The sequence below is a fragment of the Prunus mume genome, linkage group LG8 (genome assembly GCF_029339155.1).
Source record: "Prunus mume cultivar Tortuosa linkage group LG8, ASM2933915v1, whole genome shotgun sequence".
Lineage (NCBI taxonomy): Eukaryota > Viridiplantae > Streptophyta > Magnoliopsida > Rosales > Rosaceae > Prunus > Prunus mume.
This window is the reverse complement of record NC_142705.1, coordinates 5043304-5063478: the sequence shown is the minus strand read 5'-3', so window position 1 is coordinate 5063478 and position 20175 is coordinate 5043304. Positions and strand designations below refer to the sequence as shown.

General features: G+C 35.5%; 1 long non-coding RNA gene across 1 annotated transcript; it reads left to right on the top strand.

The window, feature by feature from the left end:
* The first annotated feature begins 820 nt into the window (after positions 1–820).
* Positions 821–2982, top strand: LOC103340593 (uncharacterized). Its single transcript, XR_016122952.1, has 5 exons — positions 821–1039; positions 1181–1395; positions 1619–1776; positions 2387–2517; positions 2850–2982. It is a non-coding gene; the product is annotated as an uncharacterized LOC103340593 (long non-coding RNA).
* The last annotated feature ends 17193 nt before the right edge of the window (positions 2983–20175 follow it).

Sequence of the window (20175 nt, the reverse complement as noted above, 5' to 3'; positions counted from 1 at the left end):
CCTATTGTGGATGCTTTAAGTGCGAGTAATTATAGTGTACGTTGTATGAGAGTTTGTCACAAGGTATAACTCGTTTGTTAGAATATATAACTGAATATTTATTGATATTATATCATAAAAGTGGGAAATATTAACCATATCGTCCATCCATATTATAACACGTGGACGAGTTACATCAATCTTGCTATGCAGTAAAGTGTACATACATGTGGGTTTTTGGCAAGTCATTAGACACAAACAAGTTTAAACACTTAAATCAATCTCAACCACATGATTTCATTGAAATAGATCCAATGACTAAGCACCTCATTCCTCAAATGATGACATTGAATCTCTCAACTGCATGCATGGCACTATATATATATATATATATATATATTCTTCAGCAAGTATATTCTAATTGCCCCAACAATATCTATATTCCTATATGCATACATTGCTTGTCACGTGCGTACGTCCACATCATTGACTTGACACTAGCTCTTCAATTACTCATTTAGAATTTTTTTTTCTTTTCCAAGTGCCCATAGAGATAAGACTTCCATATATAGGGCTTACCTAAATTAAAAATGTAGTTAGTAAAGTGGTACACGATTGTTTTTATATATACAAAATTAGTGAAACACCCATTCCTACACATGAAACTATAAATATACCCTACACTATTTAAAACATAAAACACACCCAAAATAAACCCAAAAATCAACAATTGTATATTTTTTAATTTAATTAAAAAGATGAAATATCTTTATTACCCTTTTTAGCATTAAATTAGTTTTGGATCTTGTTTGAAGCCTCCCTCAGGTTTGACAATCTCAGGTTTGAAGCCTCAAGCCCTCCCTCAGGTTTGAAGCCTCAAGCCCCTCTCTTGCTTCAAACCACCATCTCTCCTATGTTCTCTCCCTTCTTCCCTCTCTATGCCTTCAAAGTAAACCAAACAGTCTCAAAGCCATGGACCAACACAAGACCGACGACAATCTCCGTTACGTAGGTGGCCTCACACGTGTTCTCGCCGTTGATGCCTCCATTTCCTTTGCAGGTTTGTTCCATCTGCTTCAATTCGTAATTTTCCTTTTGATTTTTGCTTAATTTACTTGAATTTCTACTTGATTTCTCTTTCGCATGCACCAACCCCAATGGATCATCGATTTCCACCGACGATATATTCCAAAATGGCCAGATCCGTCCTGTGTTCCCAATTTTCAACTCGGATCTCTTGTTCGCGATGCCGACGACGATGATTTTTCCATAGCCAAAGGGGTTGCGATTCCTCTTCCTCTCTCGGCCGCCATTGAAGAAGTTCTTCTTTGAAGAGCGGGATACGCCGAACTCATCAACACCTTTTACAGCAGCAAGGAGATCTTTCTCTGTGAGCTCATCAATGACGTCTCTGATGTACATATTTTCACCATTTATTCTTATGTTGATTGCTCATTTCAGTATTTTCTAGTTTTATTGTATGAATTGTTGTGTTTTCTGTTTGCGTTTGACTTGTGAACATTTTAAATTCAACGACTTAGTTTGTATGGCTTAGGTTAGAGATTTGAACATGTTAACTTTTATGTTGTGGTTTATGATCATTTCAATATGGAAGGAAACTAATTGATTTGTTCTTTAGTCGTGATAGGCATATTTGCTTTGGTTGCATACAAGTACGCGGATCTCTTTAAGGAAAAGCTTGAGATTTGTCTTGACAAGGAAGATGAAATGGACTGTCTTGTGGCTGGATCAAATTTTCTGCTTAAGGTGGGATCCTAATACCGCATACATAGATTGGTATGTACAAGTTGGTGCCTTTCTTAAGTCCTGTCATGTGTTGCATAGGATGTGTGGGTTGGAATTGGCAATAGCGTGCACAAGATGAGAGGAAGTAACTTTTTTTTTTTTTTTTGTTTTTGTTTCAGAAGGAAGAGAAATGTGGATGAGTCATAAAATGTGAAACTTGCAAAATTCAGCTGCTTGTTTTACTGTAGAGATATTTATGATTCTTTAGGATCTGAAATATATGGCTTATGTGGAATATAGATCCATTAAAAGAGTAAAAAAAAAAAAATCCCTTTGCCTTTATTTGAATTCTGAGTAGCGACAATATCATTAACATTCTTTTTTGCATTATGAGTTCCTTGCCTGACAATAACATTCACATTTTGATTGTTATTTAAGTAGGCAGTTCACACCAAAGCATTCACATACATAGATGGTCATAAGGAATTTGTGCATATTGACCATGATGATCTATATCCCTATATGCTTGTTAATATTGGTTCTGGTGTCAGTATGATCAAGGTATTCTCATAGTAAAAATCAAATACTTTAGTTACTGAATTAGCTTCATATATTTAACTTCTAAAGGCTTGACAGTGTCGTCTGTGTTGTGCTTATATAGGTAGATGGACCTGGTAAGTTTGAGCAAGAGGAACCAATGTTGGTGGCGGCACCTTATGGGGTTTGCAACAAGCCAATTTTGGCTTTTTGGGTGGTTGCGGGTCTATGACTTTTGTAAATTTCAACAAGTTGGTAAGTTGATTTATAGTATACAATTTGTTATTTGTAAGTCGTATGAGCAGTTGTTAACTTCTAGTAAGTGGTATGAACAGCTATTATACTGTTCATACCCTGCAACTGAGTTGATTTATATAACATAGTATTAACAATGTACTTCTATGACATAGTATTAACAGATTTTTAGTAACAAAGACGCTCTATATGTTGCTCTATATATGGCTGTGCACTTGAAGTTTATGATATGCAAAATGTGATTTTTATTAGGAAAATAGTTCTATGACATAGCATTAACAATGTACTTTGTGACATAGTATTAACAGTGTACTTTTTTTTTTCTTGTAAAGGTATTTCCTTTTGCCTTTGCGATTGTATCTGGTGGACAATTGGAGGTGGCAGCAAAGGATATCGAATCTCTTGTTAGGGTTTTTTGGATTTTTTGTATGAAATGGTATTTACAATGTTTTTCTATGAAATTGTATTAAGAATGTTTTTCTATGAAATAGTATTAATAATATACTTCTATAGCATGGTATTAACAATATACTTCTATAGCGTGATATTAACAATGTACTTTTATGACATGGTATTAACAATGTACTTTTATGATATGATATTAACAATATACTTCTATGATATGGTTTGCGGAGGTTTGATGGAGAATGAAGGGTCGTGGGGACAGACCCTTGGTTTTCGTGATTTTATTTATTTATTTTATTTTAAGTTTGGGTTTTTTCGAAAAAAATCTAATATGGGTTCGCTGGGCTTGTTTTGGGTTCTTTTGGGAATTTTGTTTTGGGCTTGTTTTAAGTTAATCAATGGCAGAGATGTAATTTATAGGAACTTCAATACTAATTTCATATGTAATAAATAGTTTTTGGGTGTGTTTCTAAAGTGCATTCTATGTAGGGTTTTTTTATAATTATAGCCCCTATTTTGGGTATATTACTAAAGCTCCTTTTTATATATGCTCAGATATTTAATTTTGCAAAAATAATGCATCCAACTAACTCAACCAAAAAAGTTGCATACAATAAATATACGAGCATATATAAAAACAATCGTGTACCACAGCTAAATAGTTTAAATAGCTAAATAGTCAAAATTGTAGAATTTATTCAATAATAAATAAAACTGTCAACCAAATTGACATTCTTAAATGCAAATCTCTCAATCCAGAAAACAACAAAATAAATAAAACAAGCAAACTAGTAAAATATCATAATGGGAACAAGACTCCCACTAAATTGCAGCATCAAAACTAGGAAATAGTCGCATGCTCTCAACATGTCTCAGAAAAGCTTCTGAATGCAAAAACTTTGTGAACGGATCTGCAATCATATCCTGAGTTCTGATGTGATCAAACCTGACTAGTTTGTCTGCTACCTTCTCCCTCACTATTAAATACTTTCTGTCAATATGCTGAAGTTCAGAGGACATCTTGTTGTTCATGCAGTGAAAACCAACTGCAGTGTTGTCATTATATATCTGTATTGGTTCAGAAATCGAGTCCACCACCTTAATGTCTTTAATAAAATTTTTAGCATACTGCATGAGAAGTGACTTCATATCAAGCTATGCATTCTGAAAACATGGTTGAACTCGAAACACTAGTTTGTTTAGCACTCTTCTAAGCAAAGCTGCTCCTGCCATCTTGAAGATAAAACCTAAAGTAGAGATGTAATCATCTTCTGCTTTTCCAAGATTCATATCAGCATAACCAACAAGCTCTAAATTCTTTGTGCATCTATGTAAATTAACATATAAGCCTTTGTTCTCTATAGGTACCTCATAATCTTCTTTCCAGCTATCCAATGTTGCATTCCCGGATTTGACTGAAATCTACCATGTTGCTAATGCATAGGCCTCATCATTTGGCCCATGGGCTTATGGGCCGATAGGGGCTCGCCCGGCCCATCGAAAAAAAGCCCAACCTGACCCATTATGGGCTTTGAGATGGCCCGGCCCGCCTTGGGCTAGGTTGAGCTTGGGCTTGGGTGTCTGAAGCCCAGCCCGCCCATAGGCTCGGCCCGATGAAGCCCAAGAAAGCCCGACCCAGCCTGCCCACGAAAGCCCGGCCCGTTAGGCCCGCATACATATATAATTATGTATAAATAAGAGTTTAGGTTTATGATTATATCACTTAAATCACATATATAATTTGTTTCATTTCATTTACTTTTCTTTACTCATTCCTAGTTTATAATTGGATGATTAGCACATTAATTTGTGTCAATTATTAATACAAGAATTATATATATATACATACATATATATATATATAAATATAAAAGATGAACAACATATCATATCACCAAATATAATCATATCACGAAACATAATCGTACCACCAAATATAATCATGCTTTTCTTGAACACATCACCAAACATTTGCATATTTATTCATACTATCCTTTAAAAAAATATTTTTTTTAATACTTATTATTTCTTAAAATTATTTCTTAAAACGTATTACAGTCTAATTATGTAATAACCTCAAAAATAATACTTGGTTTTATTATTTTTGTGAAAAATCTTATTAAGTTGTGTGACTTTATTTGGTGTTTTATGAATTTGGTTTGATGAAAATATTGGAATTAAGTGAGTTTAATCTCAAATTTTGCCCTTATGATTAAGTTTATGATATTTTTCAAATGAAGTAGGTCCGTTTCGGCCCGCCCATGGGTCGGGCTTGGGCTTTGAATTTTCTAAAAAGACCCAGCTCAGCCCGACCCAAACCCATTAAATTTAGGCCGGGCTAGCTTGGCTCGGCCCATTGACGAGCCCTACTAATGCACAAGGCTAGGTCTAGCCTTGTACACACTTGTGCATACATAATGCTTCCAACTAGAGAAGCGTATGGCTTGTTCCTCATCTCTTCTTCTTATTCTTTACTCTTAGGGCAATGCTCCTTCTTTAAATCTCCTTTAGCTAAAGGAACTTTCTATCCAGAACACATACTCAAGTCAAAACGTTTGAGTATCCTCTCAATGTATATTTTCTGTAATAGGCCTAGAAGGCCTCAAGCTCGGTCTCTCTGAATTTCTATGCCCAACACAAAGCAGCTTCTCCCAAATCCTTCATCTCAAAATTATTTGAAAGTAGCTCATTGGTGTCCTTCAGTAAATTGTGATCATTTGTAGCCAAAAGTATGTCATCAACATACAGCACAAAAAAAAATTGGCTCCCATACTTCTTCAGAAAAATGCACTGGTTAGCTATGTTCTCTTCAAAACCATAAGATGAAATCGACTCCAACACTTCTTCAAATAAATGCATTGATCGGCTATGTTTTCTTCAAAACCATAAGATGAAATAGTTTGGTGAAATTTGAAATACCACCTCCTGCTTGCTTGCTTTAGTCCATAAATTGCCTTGCCCAGTTTGCAAACCATATACTCTTTTCCATTCTTTGCAAACCATTCAAGTTGCCACATGAAATTTTCTTCTTTGAGGTCACCATTTAGGAAGGTAGTTTTGACATCCATTTTATGCAAAAGTAGGTCATAATGCGCCACCAAAGCCGTAATGATGCAGAAAGAATCTTTGGTTGAAACTGAAGAAAACGTCTTAGTGTAGTCAATTCTCTCCCTTTGGGTGAATCCTTTGGCTACCAATCTAGCCTTAAATATTTCAATTCTTCCATCCTTATCCTTCTTTGTTTTAAATACCCATTTCGAGCCTACCAATTTCTGGCTCTTGTGAGATTCAACTAATTCCCATACTTGATTATTCTTCATGCTTTCAAGTTCATTCAACATCGCTTCCTTCCATTTTTCTGCATTTTGACTCTTCATTGCTTCTTTAAAACTTATTGGATCAGCTTCATCTCCAATGTCAAAATATGCTTCTTGTAAGTACACATCATCTAAATTTGCTGTGGATATTCTTGGTCTATCAAATCTCCTCGGTTGTACTAGTTCTTGTGGATTATCTAACTCAGGATTCTCAACAGCTTGTTCTTATGGTTCAACTAGTTCTTCAAACTAAGGATTTTCCAATACATCACTTAAGGGAATCAAGGGTGTAACATCTTGTTCAGCATTCTCATTCACAGCTACATCACCTTCTTCTTAAAAAATAAAATATTCATTTCCAGTGGCATTTTCCTCATGCTCTATAAACTTTGCACAACCAGTCTCAACAATTCGGGTACCATAATTTGAACAATAAAATCTGAAACCATTTGACCTTGCGGGATAACCTACAAGACACAAGTGACACTTTGCAACCCCATACATGAAGATGTTGCAAGCTAGTCTTTCTAGTAGCCCAAATTTCGAAAGGTGTCTTAGGTATGGAGTTACTAGGCACTCTATAGTTTGCTGTTTTAATCGCCTCTCTCAAAAGCATACGCAAATCAGATTTAGAAATCCCACTAAGAAGCATGTCCTTCAAAGTTCGATTTCTTCTCTCAGCCACACTATTTTATTGCGGAATTTCTGGCATTGTGTATTGAGCAACTATTCTATTTTCTTGTAGATACCTAGTAAAAAGTCCAGCACATCGTCCTCCTTCATCAAAACGTCCATAATATTCCCCCCCTCTGTCTAACCTCACAATTTTGATCTTTTTCTCAAGCTTCCTTTCTACTTCAGTTTGGAAAACCTTAAACATTTCAAAAGCTTGAGATTTTTCTGCTATGAGATACAGATAACCAAAATGAGAATGATCATCTATAAAGGTAATGAAATAACGATTTTCATCAATTGTTTAATGAGGGAATGGTCCACAAATATCTGTGTGGATGATTTCTGAGAGATCATTATTGCGAGTTGCACATTTCTTCTTAGTCTTAGTAAGCTTTCTTTAACACATTAAATGCAAATTTCGTCATCACCAAAAGTAAGTGATGACAAGATTTGTTCTTTAACAAGAATTTTCATTCTTTCTTTTGAAATGTGCCCTAAACGTCTATGCCATAACTTAGTGGATGTTCCTTCACTTCTAATCTTGATGGTACAAAAACTACATCATCCAACTCTAAAATAGATCTTGAATCCAACTTAAAATCAACTACTCCAATAATATTTAATTAAAACAACAGGTGGCTATCTAAACCTCATTGTCACAACATGCCGCCGCCACCATGAAAGTGTTGTTTTCCTTAGCAGGGAATGGGTCAAGTACCACTACCTCCCAATTAGTGGTGGCATAAAAAATCTCGACATTTGATTCAGGTTGGGGCATAGGTTTCACAGATTGCACTAGGAGATTCTTGTATCGAAGTAGCTTATTGATGTTTCTTCATCTCCTATAAGCGCATACACCGAGCTTCATAGCGATCCTAAGACTTCCGAGACTATCATTTGTAGTCGTGTATATCCTTATGGGTCCTTCATATGGTCGACGATTTCACTGCGCCTTAACCCCTTTTCGCTCCAGCTCATCTTCGTTCCGCTTTTTAATTAGCTCCATTATATTCTTTACTAGAATGCCATTCGTGACAAGTTGACACGAGTGACACCTATTGAATGCCAGATGCTTTTCCTTTTCCCTAAGATCTAGGAGTTGTACTACAAGACACATAAGCGAAAAGGCTAACTTGAATTAAATTTAGTCATGAGTGAGATCATAAATAATCTCATTCATTCCAATAATAACTTTAAAATCAAACGTCCATATTTTGAAGTTTGATCTAGTGAATCTTTCAATTTGTGAGAAATTGATTTAGGGAGTGTTCAAAGCTGTAAGGATTTGCAGAAGAAAAGCATGAATACTTTCCAAGAAATCGATTCTCAATTTGTTAAGAGAAACAGTTTTCCGTTTAACTATATTCACAAAACTAACAAATAATGTATATGCAAGCCTCCTTAATTAAGTATCACACCATTGTGGCAAGAGATTACTCATAGCTTGCACAAAATTACATGTTATCTTGTGCCATCACAAACAAATTACATGACAGATGAAGCAATTTAGGTATGATGCAATTTTTGGTTATTTCTTTAGGGTTTGAGTATTTAGGTTTGATTTTGTTATGAAAAGTTTGTTGATTCTCTGAATAAATCCAAACATCTATCTAACTCAGAAAAATAACCAAACAAAACACAGTTCAAGAAGAAAACCTTAAAATTGCAGTGAATAGTAAAAACTGCCATGAATAGTGTTTTAAGGGTTTTTGGTGTCTTTTTTTTTTTACGCAAAATACCTTTCTGAATAAGGAATGACCTAACTTACACAACTCACCACTTTGTCATGACATATAGGTACTTTTTAGGGTTTTAAGGTGATCTGTTAGGTCAAAAACGTGTTTAAAGTTTTGAAAACATGAAAAACCAAATCAAAACATGCTTTTCCAGATTCTTTAATATTCTTGATATTTTAGAAAACATGTTTAAACCATCTTCAAAAAATAAACATAACCAAAAACTTCATACGACATAAATAGATATGAAATCATAGTAAGCATGCTTGAACAACGATTACAAATATGTGTGAACAACCTTAAGCTCTGATACCAAATGTTAGATTTCTTTATGCACAAACAAGATTTTTCACGCAAAACTGTAATACGTATAAAGACAAGAAGACATACATGGAGCCATCTTCTTAGAGTACACAACCTCTGAACTCATCCAATCCGTAGCAGCAGCAATCCTAGCTAGAACAGGAATGGCTCAAGACTTCTGCTCTCTCTCAGAATCTGTTTCAGCTCTCTCTTTATGACGAGAATAAGTTTAGAGAACGTGTCTGATGAGAGCAGGGCCTTAAGCTTATATAGGGCTAGATCAAGTCGTCTCTACTCATCACCGAGGGCCAACTTGACTAATCTTCCAAGCCCACCAGATCGGTTCACGCATAAATGGAAATAAATAGGACCCCTTAATAGGCTTCAAAATCCTTCCTTATTTCACTAGGTTTTGGGCCTCAAGGTACAACTTAATTTAAACTCTTATCAAAACCTGATATAACTTAGTATCTAGTGCACCGATCTAAATAGGAAAATATAACAAATCACTCTGTCAAGCTCTTCTGTCACCTTTTCGATCAGGTTTGGTTGTTTTATGAGCTCAGACATTGCCCATTCCAAAAGGGAAGCAAAGGTATCAGTGCCTCCAGCTATCAAGTTCTGATTTTAATTTGGATGAACAAAATTAATAAGCCACATGACAATTTTGAGTAAAGCTTTATGTTGTGTTTGTCTACATAAGTTTTTATATAGAAATGTTCTATTGCCAGACTGCATAGCGTATGGTCCAAATTCATATGGCAAGAGAACATTGCAGTAATCTTAGGAAATTTATTGGTCCATAAGTTTAGGACAATTTGTGTAGGGATTGATGAGGCAGAGGACCAAGGATATTGAGGTTGCCAATTATAGGCCATGGTTTTGGACCTGGTGGAAGTTTTGGGCGTTTGGCAAATAGAATTTTGGAGAGAAGGGCCAGAGCAGCTAGCAATGCAAGGGCTAAAACAGCCGAAGAAGAAGAAGCCTCCATTGTGTGAAAGTTGAGTAGTGCAGTATTGACTGATATTGCTTGTAATTTGTGGTTGGAGGAGGCATGTGGGCTATGATATTTCTAAACTTTTTTTGTTTGCTTTAGTGAGAGAAGATTGATTTGATGTATTGAAGAGATATATATATTATCCTCCCAAAACCTTTATGTGATGTGTGGTCCCTAACCTCCCAGAACATTGCAGTAATCTTAGGAAATTTATTGGTCCATAAGTTTAGGACAATTTGTGTAGGGATTGATGAGGCAGAGGACCAAGGATATTGAGGTTGCCAATTATAGGCCATGGTTTTGGACCTGGTGGAAGTTTTGGGCGTTTGGCAAATAGAATTTTGGAGAGAAGGGCCAGAGCAGCTAGCAATGCAAGGGCTAAAACAGCCGAAGAAGAAGAAGCCTCCATTGTGTGAAAGTTGAGTAGTGCAGTATTGACTGATATTGCTTGTAATTTGTAGTTGGAGGAGGCATGTGGGCTATGATATTTCTAAACTTTTTTTGTTTGCTTTAGTGAGAGAAGATTGATTTGATGTATTGAAGAGATATATATATTATCCTCCCAAAACCTTTATGTGATGTGTGGTCCCTAACCTCCCAAAAATCAATCACAGTCCATTTGTGTTTTATTCACATAATAATCTCGTGCAAAATTTGATCCAAAAATAAGTAAATAAATAAAGGGTTCATGTAAGCAAACAAAACCTTAACCTCATGTAAGCAAAAAAACAGGCTTATTAAGTGCCCAACAGCAACACATGTAAATCTCATATTGGATTGTTATGTGGTCATGGATTTTTGTATAAGGAAAGAGAACCATGCAATGCAACCTAATGTGGTGATTTTCTGGAATTCTAGGTAACTAAGTTAAGAAAAATATCGACATGTATGGTGTGTGTGTCTTGACAATAACTATACGCCAGTGTTGGATCCATACAACATGATTTCTTCTATAATATAAATCATTGCCAATGCCTAAATTTTGTGATCAAATTTTATCATATATTGTCACATAGGTATCCAGAATATCAGTTAGGTATCTAGAAAAAGAACAGTCAGCCGAAAGACAATTGACGGTACTCGCAGAGGTAAAACCACCAAAGCTGATATCCCAACAAATTAAACAAACAACCAAAGGTCATGATCAAGGTTTAAATATCGATAGTTTCGGAAATATCAGTAGTTCAAAAACGCGGAAATATTGATGGAAATATCAGGAAAATATCGATATCGATAAAAATTGGATAAAAACCACGGAAATTGTGATAAATACATGGAAATTTTTAATGAAACTTTAGAAGAAGTTTATTTAGTCAATCATCTATTATTTTGACACAAAAAATTGAAAGGAAATGCGTTGCATAGTGAGTTTGAGTGATTTAAGTTGATTATATTGCGAACTGACAAACTATGTGACTTAGAAAATTTGGAGTAATTAATGAAAGAGAATTAAACATCCCTTAGTAATTTATTTATCATTTTTTAGTAAAATATTTTACACTTTATAAATTTCATGATAAGATACATGAGTAATCTTATTTCACGTTATTCACTGGACATGGTACACATTGTTATATTTATTATTTCATCAAAAATTGAAAAATAATTAAAGATGTAAACCAACTTGATTTGTTGTGAAATTTAGGCACTCTACCATGCTTAAAAAATAATAGTGAAGATTGAAAATTAACTAAGAACATAAATAAAATGATTAAATAGAGATTTAAGTGATTAAGCAACAATTTATTTCACGTTATTTACTGGACATGGTACGCATTCCTATATTTATTGTTTATCAAAAACTAAAAAATAATTAAAGATGTAAACCAATTTGATTTTTCATGAAAATTAGGCACTTTACCATGCTTAAAAAATAAATAGTGAAGATTGAAAATTAACTAAGAACATAAATAAATTTATCCAAGGAAGAATTAAATAGTAAATAATGAAAATGATTATAGAGATTTAAGTAATTAAGCAACAATTTGAAGGAGAATTTAGTAATGTAAGTACTTATAATGAATAATAAAATAATCAATAACATTAAATGGATTTATTAGAAAAGAAATCAATTATATTAAGTAATTAAGTAACTGATCAACAATATAAAACAATAAGTAATTATGTTAATTTCTATTTTGAAAAACAGCTCGCAAGTGTTATATATACTACATTCCATAGTTTATAATCACAAAGTTATGACCAGCGTGGTGGTTAAGTGGCTTCTGATTTCGGAGTGGAGAGGGGTTCGAACCCCACTGTGTGCGAGCATGAGTGAGTTTTCAGCGTTTAACTTTTGGAAGTTCATATCACGATATTATCGATAATATCGCGATATATTGACCATTTGCAGCTGCCAATTAAACGAAAATATCGTAACTTAAATATCGAGAAAATTATCGATAAATTGATGATATATAGATGAAAATGTGCTAAAAGATCGCTGCCCCAAAAAAACTCTGATCATGGTAGATTATTGGGGGAGATGAAAAACTCGCCAAATGCCCCCACACATATTGAGATTATGTGACATCCCCCTTTTTTGGGCAATGTCAAAATTAATATTGATGGTGCTCGCAAAAGTGACTCTAGTAAAACAGGTAGTGGTGGTGTATTTCGAGATTATCAAGGCTGCGTTCTTGGGGCATTTTGCTCCAATTTAGATGCCCCTAGTGCAGTTCATGCTAAAGTTTTAGCTGTAATTAAGGTCATTGAGCTTGCTTGGCTTCATACTTGGCATAATGTTTGGATTGACACTGATTTGTTGTTAGTTAATCAATTCTTTCACTCTCTTCATTTTGTCTCTTGGCGCCTACGAATTGATTGGTAGAATTGTTTGTATCGTCTCTAACACATGTCCTTTAAGATTTCTCATATCTTTTGTGAGGGTAATCATGCAGCTGACGCTTGGCAAATCACGGTGCTTTGGGCTCTGGTTTTACATGGTGGGACACTGCACCTTCTTTTATTTTGTCTTTTTGTCATCGGGACTCGTTGGGCATGCCCATTTACTGTTTTACTTAGTCTCTTTTTGTTTACTATTTCAGATTTTTGGTCTCTTAGGTCAGCATGTTGTTGTGCCATTCTATCACTGTCTTTCTTTTATGCAGGATTTTGGTTTGGTCCCCCCTGTTGTTCTTGTATTTCTTTATGTTTCTTATTAATAAAACTTGATTAAGGGGATGGACGGGGTGGCTCCTAGAATGTGTTGGTCCCTCTTCGAGGGTGGTGGATGTTTGTGCATCCAATGACCGATATTGAGGAGCTAATCTCGCCAAATCCCTTGTTCTAATTAAAAAAAATTGAAGTCCTGGTGCTAAGGCCTCATGATCTAGCTCTTGAAGATTTCATACATGAGCTATTTCCTTTTGGTGAATGAAAAAGAAGCATGAATTTCAGCTATCTTAAGACCCTTACACCAATAAATTAGATTAATTTAAAGTAATTTAGACTATCGGTTCTTCTTCTTTTTTTATTGAAAAAAAATAAAAAAATCCTTACCTTATCCCCGTAATAAGTCAATGGTATCGATTTTATAGCTAAAGCTGGTACAAGAATAATTAAAGATTTAATTATTCTAAGCTAAGCTGGTACACGAATAATTAGAAAATAGGTTAGTCACCTAGTGCTAAGGCCTAGGCCTCATGATCCAGGTAGCTCTTGAACATTTCATACATGAGCTAGCTATTTCCAGTTGGTATGAAGATGAATATCAACTATCTTAAGACCCTTACCTAAGTTCAAAATCTCATTTTCCATAAATTAGATTATTTTTGAGTAATTTAAACTATCGCTTGTATAAATATAAACACACCCACCCTTATCCCCATAATACAACGGCGTCAATTTTAAGATGCATTTGGATGGGTTTTTGTTCCACCTGAGTTTCTGGTTCCAACAACAAAGGATCAAGTTTGACATTCTAAATTCCCTTTGCTTAATTAATTATTTTCATGATTTAATAACATTGATCCCCCTCTAATACCGTATTCTAAATGAGAGCCAAGGCTTTGGCCTTGTCTACATGCATGAAAGGAAATCATGGAGATTTCATATGTTGGGTTGGCAAGGAAGTTGCAGAGCTGGATTAATTTCGTGTCTCATATTATTTATTTATAACCTGTTGAGTGTTTCCTTTAACACAACCACGTCTTTGTGTTTGTGTTGTGTGTTTCCTTTAAGCCGCCCAGCATCAGGCCCAACAAACAACATGCCGTTTAAAAGCCTAGGCCAACTAATAATAAGTGACGAAATTTTTTGGGGTCTGGGGCATTTCCAGTCCCGTGAGACATGTTGGATGAGATCGTAAGCTTAAATCTTGGTGTAAGGAACTTGTAACTCACGTGATTAAGAGTATTTATTCATACATAATAAGTTCTAAGTTCAATTTCCCTCCACCAATATCTCTGATTTCTCTTTTAAGAATTGAATTTGGGATTGCGTTTGGCTTAGCATGCGTTATTTTTTGGCTGGGGGCAGGCCCGCAGAAGATGATGAATGAGGCACGTTTAATTTGAGGCATCCCTTTGATTGACCAAATAAAAAACTACATACATATGATATGAGGCACTCCAATCCCAGTGTGACCTAATGATCTTCAATTATTGGGAGGCTGCCACTGCCACTGCCGCTTGTTGTAACCTCCCCCATTACGTTCTTTATTCTTAATGATGCATCAACAGTGGACTTCCACAAAATATTCACCAAAATCCAATCATTGCATGGCTCATTGTCATTGGTCATTAAGACTCATACCTATTATGTTATACACACTAGGTTTGGTCTTGCATCCATGAAAGCAAATCATGCATGTAAAGATCAGAGGCCAGTGGACAAGGAAACTTGCAGTGTTTTTTGTTCCTAGTTCAAATCATTGGCCTCCAATCTTGATTCACATAGAGCCACCTTGTGTTTGTCATTTTTTGCAAATCAAACTATGGGTTGAATTTAAATTATTTAATGTGACAAATGCTTTTCAATGTCACCTCACCAATGAGTCTTCCATAGTTTTCTTCGCCGCGTTGTTTTGGATATATTCACTTCTTTTAGCTGTATTTGACAGTGTTGAAAATGGCTATCTGCTTCTGGCTCAGCATAGATTTTGAATTGTGATTGCCCCACTTCCTGAATTTGGCTCTTTTTTCTTTCTGTTTTGTTGAAAAATATAAAGTTTTTTAAATTTAAAGAAAAAAAAAACTATCATGGTTCGCCCAAAAATTTCAGAAAATTAACATGTCCTCTCTCACAAGAGTGGTGTTAGTTTACACCATATGCAGGCAGCCAAGGCAACTTTGACATATCTCTATTTACATTTTACACTGGATTTGAATGGTATGACTGATTTACATGTATGCTAATCTTTACTCTATATTCCCCTGCCTCTCTGGTGCAAGGGAGATTTTAAACCATTATTTCTATGGTTTTGGTGCACCACATTGTCTGAGTAATAATGTAGAGACTTTGGTGATCTTAGCTGATGATGCTTATGGCCTTGATTTTGCTGATGGTGGTTGTTCTTCTTCTTCAATTCCTTCTGTGCATCACCTTCTTTTACATCTTTAGTCGAATCAGATTCGGTAGGAACGGTGTACACAAAGGCAATGGGAATGTCATCAAAATCCTTGAGGGATTCTACGCTTTAAATATATATATTTTTATTTAAGCAATATCGCCGGGCGGCTATACTCGTTAAATATATTTTTTTATTTAAGGAGCATACCCAACCGGCAATACGCTTTAAATATATGTTTTTATTTAAGGATTATAGCCGTTCAGCTATGTTCTTTAAATATAATTTTAATTTAAGACTTATAGCCGCGCGGCTATACGCTTTAAATATATTTTTTGTATTTAACTCAAATAAAACATTCAAAGCAGGAAGGCAAATAAACCAGAAACAAATATGTTGATGCGAAAAAGTGGATTGATATTTTTTGGGCTCAACTTAGTGATGTTGGGCCTTTGGTATGCTTCATGTCTCTGTGGAGCGTGTGATCTGCAAGATAACAAACGTTCGGTAAGACCTTAGGCACCGGTGTGGTACTGGCCGAAGACTCTCCGATGCTTAAGTAAGTACGGATTTAGTAAACTTAGACTGATAGATCAATAGGTTGTATGCCGTAGGTTCTGATTATCTAAATATTATTGTACACATTAAAGTTAAAATTACATAACTTAAGCCCATGGAAAACCCATTTATAACGAGATTAATGTGTCCATAAAATACAGACACCATAACCCAAAAGTAGAAATGGATGGTGAAGTCTCAGCACATAAGGCCATTTCCAGCAGCCCTCGGGCTCGGGCTTTGGGAGCCCAAAACTAGCTTCCAGCAACAAGTGCTAGCCGGGTAGTGTGGGTCCACTTGCTGGCTAGCCCGGCGGAGGGAGCCCGAGCGAGAGCCCAACGTTAAAAAATTCAAAATCGCGTCGCTTTTGCGCCAATGGATATGTGTGACGGGCGGCCTCTCATCCTTCCGATTTCGCCTTGTCACCAATCCTAAAGCCTGGAATTTTTCCAGCAAAATGATGAAAAAAAAATCTTAAATTTTTTTTTTTAAATCCCAAAAAATACTGACTTTTTTTTTCTATAAATACCAACACCTACTCTTCAGTTTTAACAACAAATTCTCATACATCTTCTTCTTCTCCAACTATTATTCACTTTCTATTCAATAGTTTCTTCACTTTTTACTCTAAACTGTTTTCATTTTCAAGTTTAATTTTTCTCTATCATTATGGCTTTTTCTCAAGAAACCGAAGGGGCATGGAGCATCATGGAAGATGTCTTGTTGTGTGAGTGTTCGGTCCAAATTAGTCATGAAAAATTCCTTTTTATTCAAAACATTCAATACATAAAAAAACTAACCACAACCAAAGCATAAAAAAACCAAACATAACTAAACATAAAACATAAACATTAAAATCTTAAAAATGTTCTTCACTTCACTTCATTCACTGTCATTGCCTTTCACCGCTCATAAATGCTCCATTAAGTCAACTTGACGGCGTTCATGAATATACTAAGATTACATCTCTGTATATCGATCAATCATACTGTTTTTGAAAAGACCATCTCTAACCAACGGTTCATGCTCCACTGGTCCTCCATTTGGCCCTATTGGTTTTTCATAAATTCGGGTCAAGGCCGTGTTCATGGGATCGGGTTCGTACACCTCTTCAGCTGCGTAATCATACTCATCCTCCACAATCATGTTATGAAGGATGATGCATGTCATCATGATGCTCCTCAACACCTCCTCATCAAACATACGCGCCGCACCCCTAATGATCGCCCACCGAGCTTGGAGGATACCAAAGCACCTCTCCACATCCTTTCTGTAACCCTCTTGATATGTAGCAAATAATTTTTGCTTCTGGGTTGGGATGCGGAAGTGATTTCACGAATGTTGTCTACCTCGTAGATCCCATCAGCTAGATAATACCCAGTTTGGTAGATGGTATTATTGACTTCATATGTGATTTTTGGGGCTTCTCCTCTCAAAATATCATTGAACACCAGGGATTGACCCAGGACCTTCAAGTCATTTTGAGATCCAAAGAACTCCGAAAAAGGCGTGCGGACCCATGTATCGAAACACCGCAACGGCTTCAAGGATGATACTTTTTTGGCCTTTCCGATTTCCGAAATCACCCTGCCAAGAAGTTGGGCAATTCTTCCATTGCCAATGCATGCATTCGATGCTACCAATCATTCATGGAAATCTTCTCCGCTCGGCTTTAAAAGTCGTTGCAGTCCTCCAGCGTGGGTCGGCGCAGTAGTCCCTAGTATACGAGTTTTGACTGCATCACAAAATCTAACCAAACTCTCCAAGGCAATGGACTTCCCCATCCGGGCAATCTCATCCACCTGATCAGCGATGCACCATACGCCAACATTCGATAACAGCTGTGAACTTTTGTTCTAGAAGCAGTCCCAAAACACCAACACAATTTCTCTTTTGAACAAAGTATTCATCATAATTGCAAATATCATGCATGATTTTAATGAACAAATGTTGTTGCATTCTATACCTCCCTCGAAAATGAACATCATAGTACAGAAATGTTGGGATAAAATAATCTTCCATAAGATTCTTACCCCGAGAATGCCTATGTCTGTCAACATTTGGGGCACGACCTTCATGTGAACCACGATTGCTCTGGTTTTCTTCATCAAGCATGGTCACAGCTATGACAAGTTGCTGACCTAGATCTATCTGCGCTCTTTTGCTTGCAGCTCGTCTACGCCTTCTTTCTCTTATTTCTTGCTCTTGCCTCTCCAAGACCTCCTCCATGTCTGACATTGTGAATGGAAGATGAAATATGAAATCTAAAATCTGAGAAATGAAATTTTTGAGAAGATGTAGTGTGAAAGGTTTGTGAGCTGAGCCTTTGTTTTATAGAAAAATTTAGGTCGATAGACATGACGCGTGGCGCAAGTTGATAGGGTGAAAATCTTATTCGAAATTTGGAATTCAAATTAAATGTATCTGAAATGTGAAATGTGAAATTCAAATGAAAAGTTGAAATTCAAATTAAATTTATCTGAAATTTGAAATTCAGGATGACATGTGGCAATTTTATACGGTGAAAATCTTTGAAACTCGGATGAAATTTATCTGAAATTGAAATTGATGAAATTTATCTGAAATTGAAATTCAAATAAAATTTATCTGAAATTTGAAATTCAGGATGAAATTGAAAATTTGAAATTTATCCAAATTTGAAACAAAAATCTCATCTGAAAATCTTATCCGAATATTTTATCAGAAAATCTCATCCGAAAATATTGTCCAAATTAATTGTTTAGGTAAACAAATTTGTAAAGAAAACAAAAAATTGAATAGCACCCCCCTTGTCATGGCAACTATTGGAAGTAACTTACTTTTTGCAAGAGCACACTATTCCCATAAATAGTATCACCTAGCTTGCCATGGCAACATTCTCACTGCTGGAAGTGCTCTAAGAGGAACACGAATGCCTGCAAAGATTTTGGGAGGATCTAAGAGTACGGATTTTTCAAGACTGATATTGATCTCCACTCACTTAACCCAAGTGATTCCACTGTAGACACTAATTAAACATCATAATGATGATGATGACTTAAGTAATTCCTGTCTCACGGAATCAAATAAAAAAGGGGTTTAATAAATATTATATCGCTCATACCTACTTCAACTATATATTACCTGAGAATGTGATTAGGTCTTGATTGGCTAACATGTTACATGGATTCAATCAGGGACTGAGATCTAAATAAATCCAAGGAAAAGCAAATGTAACATTATGGTATAGAGGTTGCATTACTTTTACTTGTGTGTTTTTCGTAAACTTCAATAACATCAAATCATTTGATTCAGCATCATTCAACCAATCTGCATAAATTGGCCCTAGCATTCTGTCTAGTCCTTGTCTATTCTCATAACTGTAACATATGTGGGGCTCCGTAATGAGCAGTGGTTTGTTTATTACGATGCCCGAACAATGTTACAATTATGAAAATGGACAAGGCATGTGGGCTATGATATTTCTAAACTTTTTTTGATTGATTTGAGTTATTGAAGAGATCATCATCAGTATTAAAAATATATATATATTATCCTTCCAAAACCTTTGTGTGCTGTGTGGTCCTTACATCACCATCCATTTGTGTTTTATTCACATAATAATCCCGTGCAAAATTTGATCCATAAATGAGTAAATAAAGGGTTCATGTAAACAAAGAAAGAGGAACACGAATGCCTGCAAAGAAAGAGCAAAATTTGATGCATAAAACACAGACACCATAACCCAAAAGTAGAAATGGATGGTGATGTAAGTACGGATTTAGTAAACTTAGACTGACAGATCAATAGGTTGTATGCCTTTGGTTCTGATTATCTAAATATTATTGTACACATTAAAGTTAAAATTAAATAACTTAAGCCATGGAAAACCCATTTATAACGAGATTAATGTGCATAAAATACAGACACCATAACTCAAAAGTAGAAATGGATGGTGAAGTCTCAGCACATAAGAGGAACACGAATGCCTGCAAAGATTTTGGGAGGATCTAAGAGTAGGGATTTTTCAAAACTGATGTTGATCTCCACTAATTTAACCCAAGTGATTCCACTGTAGACACTAATTAAACAACATAATGACATTATTAAGATTGGAAAAAACGATTAAGAAATATCAAATCAAACCACTTACTTGGACTATAAATTACCTGCAGCTCA